This window comes from Mercenaria mercenaria, chromosome 7 (assembly GCF_021730395.1).
Source record: "Mercenaria mercenaria strain notata chromosome 7, MADL_Memer_1, whole genome shotgun sequence".
Lineage (NCBI taxonomy): Eukaryota > Metazoa > Mollusca > Bivalvia > Venerida > Veneridae > Mercenaria > Mercenaria mercenaria.
The window spans coordinates 10463180-10473664 of record NC_069367.1 but is presented as its reverse complement, the minus strand read 5'-3'; positions in this window follow the sequence as shown (position 1 = coordinate 10473664).

Below are 10485 nucleotides of genomic sequence, written 5' to 3'. Positions count from 1 at the left end.
AACGTCCTAGGTTCTAACCTCTGATTGAATATTTATACTGCTATGTTCAACATATTAAACAGGTTGCATACATATGTTTGTTTGTCCTCTTTTCAATTTATTTAATTTTGATATAATGAAAATTTTAGGGATCTAATAACTTTACAAATATATCAGATGTACCATACAGTCGGCTAGAAATTCACATATATATGATATTGTACCCTCAGTGGAAAGGGTAAATGTGTTTGTTTTGTTTCCGTTTGTAACGCCGTTTTTCAACAGTATTTTTAACTATGTAACGGTGGGCAGTTAACGTAACCAGTGTTCCTGGATAATGTACCAGTACAAATAGGTTCTTCACAAGTAACTGCCAATTTCCTCACATGAATCAGAGGTAGAAGACAAATGATTTTCTGACACAATGTCTTCTATCAAATCGTCACGGAGAAAATGCCTCGCCCTTGGATCGAACTCGCGACCCCGCGATCCGTAGATCTGCATTCTATATATTGAGCTTAGCGGACAGGTGTCAAGAGGTAGTTAAAAGTTGCTTTGTGTCAATTTTGCACTGATGTGACAATATGACACAAATACTTCACATATGGATACAATATAAGGTTTATACAGTGCAGTGTGCACTAAGAGATTCTTAAAACACAAATAGTCTCTTAATATGAGATGTCATGATCTTAAACAACTCAAATAGTATGTCTCTTAAACGAGTGACCCAAGCATCTTGAGGAACAACAACATTTAAACAAACGTTAACATCATAAGGCTAAATACTCTCACTCGGCAGCTGCATGTTCTATGACAGGAACCAACCCAAATTAAAGCCTCGTCACATAATTTATACCCACTTTGGAGTAAAACAAGAAAAATAAATAATAGATAATGCCGATGGCATAGGCGAGTTGGTCCATTGGAATGAGATCAATTTATTTATATGAATATAAAAGTCTAAAGAGAACAGCTTTCTGGATGAACTTAAAAAGAAATGGTAAAATTGCACTTACTGGTCTATAATTTTCAAATTCCGGTTCAAGTCCAACTTTCTTTGAAAGAGGTCTAATAACTTTATTCGCCTGTTTCCAATTTGATGGAAATATACATGCTTACAAAGAGAAACATAACAGGATATGATTTATTAAGCACATAAGTTGGTAACATGTCTAACTCTGAAGAGTTGGTCCAGCGATTTTGTTTCGATGTTAATCGCCTTTATACGGTCATGTTCTGCCGTGATTAGAGTGAAACGGGTCAGACATTCGTACAACCAACTTTACAACATGTTTGAAATGATATTGTCAAAAAAATAAGATAAAAAGGTTAAAGTAAGCATGTCTTGATCATGTAGAGAATGGTTAATATCAAGATCTTTTATAGTGAAGTGTCATTCCGACATCTCACTTTGACCATCCCAACTACTAAGGCTCACTCTTGAAGCGTCATTTATGATATTTTACATAAATAGTTTGACCGGTTTGTAGAGCCAAAAAAGAATCAAATTAGATAAAAATGCATTTTGCGTTTAATTAATTGAAATACTACAAACTGTCAGAACAGTTAAAACAGTACCTATTTCGCATGCGGCCAGTAGCTCGGTTTTATTTTCCAATCAACATTTATGCCTGTTATTAGATGGGAAGTGATTACACTATTTCAAGTTACACAAGTACAAAGTCTAATACTATCGAAAAATGGTAATTCGTCAGCGAAAAGCTCTACGGGATAGAAGTTTTAATTTTTTGAACAAAAAATTTAAAAGGGAAATTTTCTAACCACGAATTCAAGTTTTATAATAAAAATGTTGACATAATGCAAAGCAGTCTGCACATTTCTCTGAAAACTATCTTGCTTATTGGGTATTTTAACCATGTATCATCAAAAGGGAAAAAACAAGACGAAACTAGAATTAAACTGTTAAACTTAGCAAAGATAAATGAATGCCTACTTCACAGTAATAAAATTATTCGCACATAAGCAAGCACGGAACCATCAATGCATGTCAAAATTGATTGAGGAGTGTATAAACAGTGTACAGGTGGGTCGCACATTTTTGTGGATTCCCTTACGAAATGGTCAAGAAGCTGCGAACATGCCGCGAACATGCTGCGAATATGCCGCGAACATACCTATTCGCAGGAAGTATTCGCGGGATATTCGCTGCTACCGCGATCATGCCGCGATTTGTTTGATACTAGTTCGCGGGATATTCGCAGGAAAACCAATGTTTTTAACTTTTAATAAATTTGTATATTTGTTCGCGGGATGTTCGTTTGGTGTTCACTTTTCACATGCAAATTAGTTTTGCCGCGAACTTCCCGCGAACAAGTAGCTGTGAACTTCCCGCGAATAAGTTGCTGTGATCATCCCGCGAACTAGTTGCTGCGAACATCCTGCGAACTAGTTGCTGCGAACATGCCGCGAACTAGCTGAAAACCATCACAACAGAAATTGTGTACAAAAAAGCATGTACAGAAAAAGTGCAAAAACAAATAAATTGATAGGAATCAGGGATCTAAATTTATTGAATAAACTTGAACACTGAGGTTGTAACAAATTCAAATTGTCAATGTCTGAACTTTTTCATATCATATTTGGGGCATTTTAAACAAAGTTTTAATGATAAAATATGTTTGAATTTTAACTGTTACTTGTCATTTCAATAACAGTGTCTGAGTGCATGTATTAATTTCATCCCAATGTTTTTTTCTTCATACTGCTTATAAGTTATATGTATCACTACAAATCTGTCATAGTTTTACATGTTAATTATTAGACTTATGAAGCTTAGAAATTGTCAAAATAAGCTAGTTTTGTATTTCTTTTTAGATAATCTGATACAGCTCTGCAAAAGGTTAAGCATATCTATTTCATTTTCAACATTCCTTATGTTTATTGAGATTTATGAGTATAGATATTAAACATAATTTTTCTGACTTACCACAAAAAAAGTATGTATTCCTATCAGCCTCTAAGAATCACTTATGAAAACTGTCTGTAATGCACACAGATTTCCTTCTAACCATGTCCAGAATATCTGGTTGTAATTAACTTATCAGACTCATACTGTGACCTTACAGATATTGTTTAATATCTATACTCATTAATCTCAATAAACATAAGGAATGTTGAAAATGAAATAGATATGCTTAACCTTTTGCAGAGCTGTATCAGATTATCTAAAAAGAAATACAAAACTAGCTTATTTTGACAATTTCTAAGCTTCATAAGTCTAATAATTAACATGTAAAACTATGACAGATTTGTAGTGATACATATAACTTATAAGCAGTATGAAGAAAAAAACATTGGGATGAAATTAATACATGCACTCAGACACTGTTATTGAAATGACAAGTAACAGTTAAAATTCAAACATATTTTATCATTAAAACTTTGTTTAAAATGCCCCAAACATGATATGAAAAAGTTCAGACATTGACTAGTTCGCAGGATGTTCGCAGCAACTAGTTCGCGGGATGATCACAGCAACTTATTCGCGGGAAGTTCACAGCTACTTGTTCGCGGGAAGTTCGCGGCAACTTGTTCGCGGCAAAACTAATTTGCATGTGAAAAGTGAACACCAAACGAACATCCCGCGAACAATTATACAAATTTATTAAAAGTGTTCGCGGCATGTTCGCCGGATATTCGCGGCATGATCGCAGCAAGTGTTCGCGGCAAACTATAATATTTCCGTAAGGGTTCATTTGTGGTCGTGTCAATCCACAAAATGTAATCCTAACAAACAAGTAAAATGCAAATATTTATTTTCTAAGTAAATTTTGAAATTCATGAATTTAAATCCATTACAATAGCCATTGTGTATTGTGGCCGATTGGTGCAATGTCGTACTTCGTTCGTCATATCAGAGCGCTTATCTAGCATTTTTGAGCCCATTAAATGCGCCCACAGAACAATAAAGAAACAAAGAGTATTTTTCGTACTGACGTGAATTTTTGTTTTGTATTTTATCGTGTTTTATTATATTTTACATGTATTCACACACTGTTATTTAAAACATCACATTTGATCAAGCATTAGATAAAATAGATGTACATACAAACGGGTTGGGCCAGAAGTTATTCCAACATTATCTAGGGTCCTGATTCTTGTGTGTTGGCTCTTCAAACGCGCACCAGCAGTCCAGAAAACAAAACTGCAAAAATAAGCCACCAAAGTATTTATTTATTTATTTATTTCAGTCTCTTCCATTTACAAACAATAAGTATATACAAATATACAACACAACATTAAAACATATGTAAATGGCCATTCAATTTTAGAATTATAAGAGACATATAAAACGGTAAAAAACAATACTACAAACATTAAAATCCACCAGATGACTTAAAACAGTACACACAATGTATTTATATGTATAAGCATGAGTGTGCTCGTGTGTGTAAATGCATGTGTGCTTGTGTGTGCTTTTTTTTGTGTGATTGTTTGTGCGTGCTTGCGTGTGTTGGTGAGTGTATATCCATTACTTAAAAAGTATACAGACAAGTGTGTGTGTGTGTGTGTGTGTGTCTTTTTTGTGTGTGTGTGTGTGTGATTGTTTATGCGTGCTTGCGTGTGTTAGTGAGTGTATATCCATTACTTAAAAAGTATACAGACAAGTGTGTATGTGTGTGTGTGTGTGTGTGTGTGTGTGTGTGTGAATCTGATGAGATAAAGTTACCTCAGAGTGTACTACTACACTAAGTGTGGAAGTCAAATCCATATTTAATGAAAACGTGACAGTCACATTCCATAAAATATTAAAACACCATTTATATAAACCGTACTCTACCAATGATACATATTTATTATAGCAGTTGGTACTAAAAACCATACTAATAGACATAGTTGGTACTAAAAACCATACTAATAGACATAGTTGGTACTAAAAACCATACTAATAGACAAAAGATAGATTTGTGAAGTTGGCACTAATCCTGCCTGGTTCACTGGTTCATGTTTAAAAGGATGTACTAAAAAAGTTAAAGTAAAAAGAATACTAAACAAAGTATTTAAGATAGTGGATAATACTTCAGATCAGATCTAGAGCAACATGGTTAATACCAACTTCCTAAATAACAATTTACCCTCATTCAGAAAGAGATTAAAACTAATCAAATTTAGTGGAAAAAAGACTGAAATTCTATGTAAAATTATTTACATAAGTACAATTTACGACGGTCTAGAATTTTACAACAGGTTTTGGCGACAGATCTTACTAACAATGGGTTTGTAAACAGATATTTCAGTTGTTCTTGTTCTGGCAAATTCTTGAAATTTTCATTGTTTTTAACAACATAACTGAAAAGAGACTCCCTTAAATCATTATACAAGGAACATTTCAAAATAACATGTTTTTCATCTTCCACAATATTAGGACAGAACGGGCAAATTCTATTTTCAACTTGTAAATTTTCATATCTACCACTCTCTATACGTATTGGTGCTACACCACATCGAAATTTACATAAGGCAGACATATGTTTTCTTGGCAGAATAATTTTACAATAATCTTCAACAATAAATTCAGATTTAAATGTACAGTATGTCCTTAATTTATTGTTGCCTTTACCACTATTACTAGTTATTCTGTTAATACCATTAAACCAATCTTGAACATATTTTTCCATAATACATTTCTCAATGTTACCAACAACATTTGACTTACACACATAACTCATTATATTGAAAGTAATATTACACTCTTGGAATTTCTGTTTCACATAGTAAAACCAATTTTTGCACCGAACTTTAGAACTAGCCCAGACTGCAATCCGTTTATTAACTCTTGTCATTGCGGTGTTACACAGACGACACACAAAGCCCGCGACAGTTTTCCATTGACGGACCATTGTAGGAGTCCAGGCCATCTCCCCCGCAAGAGCCAAATTAGGAGTATACCTCCCTACTCCCAAATAGAACCGCATGGCTCTATTGTGAACAGCATCAATACAAGAAAATGACCTGTACCCACAAATGGCCGAACCATAACTAATAACTGGCCACACTACAGTATCGTAGAGCTTTGTGAATACGTCATATGGAACCCCACCCATCACTTTACATTTGGCTATGACAAGTCCAAGAGCACGGCTTGCACTTTGTGCTACAGCTTTAACCATAACATTTAAGTCCAGATGTTCATGCATTAATAATCCAAGGTACGTATATCTATCAACTATTTCAAGTGTATCATTACCACATGTAAAAACCTGATTAGTTCTTGAACAACTAGGTGGTCTAAAATGTATGATCTTACTTTTAGAGACATTAATGTTCATATCATTTAAATTGCACCAGTCACGTAACGCATTCAACAGCTTTTGCAGATCAGCAGCATTTTCTGCTAGTAATACAATGTCATCTGCATATAGTAAAATGCATAAAAGTTCATCACCAATCTTTACACCTATGTCTAAAGATTTAAGAAAAACAGCAAGATCATTAATGTACAAATTAAATAGTAAAGGCGATAAAATACACCCTTGTCTTAAGCCTGATTTAACATCAAACCATTCGGTAGAAAAACAATTTACCCTGATTGAAGCAGAAACTGTAGAGTATAGAGATTTTATAGCACTTAACATTTTTCCATTTATACCAGTATTACATAATCTATTCCATAATTTACTTCTATTTATAAAGTCGTAGGCCTTTCGGAAATCTATAAAAGCTGCAAAAGTTGATTGTTTTAATTTTTTCCTGGTATCTATTACATTATATAAAGATGAAGCTTGGTCTATTGTACTACGCTTTTTCCTAAATCCATTCTGTTCATCCACCAAAATTCCATTGCGTTCTACCCACTTATTCAACCTTTCATTTAAAACATAACAATATAACTTATACATTACTGACGCAAGTGCTATTCCTCTATAAGACATAGGATCCCTAGGATCAGAAGCTGAAGATTTTGGAATTGGGTTTACAATACTTTTACCCCAAACCGTTGGTACAGTGCCATTACTAAAACAAGTATTAAAAAGTGCATGTAGAAATAAAATAGCAGTATCATTTTTCAAAACTTCACTTGGGATACCATCTATACCAACTGCTTTACCACGTTTTGCTTCATCTACCGCCTTTTTAACTTCAAGGATAGAAATATTATCATTGAAAGCATTAACATATGCATTATTATGGCTGTACTCGTTGTCAAATTGGACAGCATCATCAGTATCAGGATTGTTATACAATAATTTAAAATCATTTTCCCACTTACATAAAACATCTTGTACATTAGTAGAAATAGAACCATCTTCGAGAACAACTTCCAATGGAATCTTTTTAGACTTAGTAAAACAAACACCAATCTTACCAATGGACTTCCAAAATTTGTTACTATCAACATTACATTCTAACAGAAGTTCGTTTTGCATATTATACCAGTAAAAACGCTTAGATTTCTGCACTTCTCTATCAAAAATTTTGCGAGCTTGTACATAATCAGATTTGTATTTCTTTTTACTAGCAATACTTTTACAGCTTAGCCATATTTTTTCTTTTACACAAACATCCGACCATAAATCAGTCAATTTTTGAGACCACCAGGGCTTACCGGGTCTACGTTTCTTATTTTTGACACCGAAAGCAACGGTTTTAAAAGGAATCTTATCATACATATCCATTCTAATCAGTTCACACCAATTCTGATACACTCTGTCAACATTTTCTTGATTAGAAACATTAGATTCCAATGTATTTATCAAATCAGTGACATTATTTAACATAACTGAATCATTCAAAAAACCTGATGGTACATTGCTAACATCAAATTTATCAAAGGAACATTGTTTGTATGAATCAGCATCATCAGAATACAAATACACTTCAGAATTGTTATCAGATAATATATTCAGATTACAAAGTAACATAGAATGGTCTGGTATACTAGCCGCAGCTACAACATTTATACCTAAATCATTTATTATTTCTGTTGTTCTACAAACTTCAAAGTCTTGAAATTGGTGTAGATTATCTTGACTTACTAAAATGTAATCAACAACTGCTGAGCCATTTGTCGATACTGAAGTATAATCATTTCTGATATTGTTCCTCCCATTTAAAATACATAAATTTGTGTTAATTAGAAACTCTATAAAAATATCACCGTATGAATTTCGTTTAAAATCAATAACTTGACGCTCAGTGATAAAATCAACACCTGGTATAAAATCTTCCAAATCACCTACTCTGCTATTGAAATCTCCACAGATATAGATCAGGCCTTCTTTCTGAAAACGGTAAACGTCACTGTCTTTATTCATTGCCCATCCCCTAACGTTCCAAAACCCGATTGAAATCTAACGGCGTTGTGAATTGTTCCATTGCTTTTCATAACGTTTTCTGTAGCTACCATTCTGTTGACTGTTGCCATGTCTACTACCTCTACCTGAAAAATTAAAGGAGTCAGTTCTATTTGTCTGATCACCACGACTACCTGAAAAATTAACAGAGTCAGTTCTATTTCTTTGATCTCCACGGCTATGGAAATCATTATCACGGCTTCCACTACTGAAGCCTCTGTCACTATCACGGTTCCTGCGATGGTAGAAATCTCTTCCCCGGTTTCCCGCATCCTCCTGAGAATTAGACCTGTCATAGGAGCTAGACCTAGATCTATCATGATCTGATGAGGACCGCACTACACGAGAACCGATCATTTTAACACCACTATTTTTCATTACGCCTAGAATAGTTCTAAAATTTTGTGCCATTTGCCTCTCAGCTTTTGTCTGATCATGATTAATATAAATATTTTCGTATTTCTTATTTTTCACTAGATCCCTCTTTTTAGACATAACTTTCATCTTATCACTGTAACTTTTGAATTTTGCAATCACAACACCTGGTTTGCCTTCTTTTTTAGACTCTTTTCTTTCAGCATTTTCACAAGTAACATTTACTTTAATACCATCTTTAATGAGAGAATCAACTTTAGATTTCACATCCTCCGATGAATGTTCCGGTAGGTCCCGTATCACAACGTTTAAACCAATACTATTCTCCCCGCTCATGCCGACATTTGAATTTGAGAGACTGTCCAGTCTAGCGTTGATTTCCTCAAATTCCTCCGCAATGTCTTCTTTCAATGAACATTTAAAATCATCAACTTCCTTGTGAATCTTTTAAACTTCATTATTAATTCTCTTGTCCAATATTTGCGAAACTTTGTTGGAAATTTTGGCTTCAAGTCCTGATTCGAGTTTATCCATCCTTTCTGTCAAACAATTAAAGTTTTACAGGAGTATCAGTGTCCTTATTATACAGATTTCTTTTAGCTTTAGCCAATTGTCTTTTAGATATACGATCAGATTGATCAACTTCATCCACCGTCAAATTACGCGCCTTCTTTGAAGTAGACAGGATACCAGCTTCAGAATGATGCCGTTTGCGAGAAGTGTTTGTAGGATTGTCTACACGGGTAATAATCTGACTGCTCATTATTGAGTTTACATATTCTTGGGCATCTTCACTAACATCAATAACATCCGATATTGATTTACCTTTTGAGCCCATTGTTCAAACACAGTTTCACTCACTTTGACAATACAAAGTCTGAAAAATCATCAAAAAGTTCTCTTTTCTTGTGAAAAATGTCCAAAACAATCTTACACTGGCAGTTTTCTATAAGTACAACCTGCCTTTGTCATTCCAAACTCAATAACCCTCTGTCAAATAGTCTTTACTGAACTTGCTTCCGGGTTTGAAAACCGGTGAACAGGTAGAAAAATCCCACTCCGTTGTCCCCACAAGAAAATGACACAAATACACTGACTCTGGAACTCTCTCGGCTAACCTTTCCACACGTTTTCAAAAATATGACGTATAATGTTTCTTTATGCCGAGTAACTATCTTCAAAACCTTGTAGAAACTGTGAAATAACGAAATTTTATTCAGAATTTTCTCTTTCGCACGTGATACGGTGCAGCGTGAGAACAACAAAGTATTTGGCAAAAACTAAGAAAGTTAATCCTAGTAATTGGAGGCATCTCCAAAATAAAATTTAGTCGTTTGATTTCTGAAGGTCATTACTCTAACTATTTTGTTGCTATTTTACCATGTTTACACTCAGGACTACGAAATTGAGTTGAAATGATGTTTTGTAGAAAAAAATAGTTTTTTGGTAATGAAGTCAATTTCAAACAAAAACATTTTAAATAATACATATACTACACTGAAAAGTCGATGGAAAATTGTTGGAAATCCAGATCTGCTTTTGCAACAATACTTTTATGCTACTGAAGTCGCCGATAGTAGAGGGATTATTTAATTTTCGGCGATACTGGATTGTCACTTCCAACAAAGTTATACAGTATAGTTAAGCCTGTCATAACACGTTTTATATTGAAAATGTGGTAATGTTTTGTTGGCCCTGGTTTAATATTTCAAGTAAAGATAGGTTGTTCTTATCATATATTCCCTGCATCATAGTTATGAAACAAACCTTTAAATATCCACCTAAAGCTTTTTGCCAGAAGAGTGAAATACAA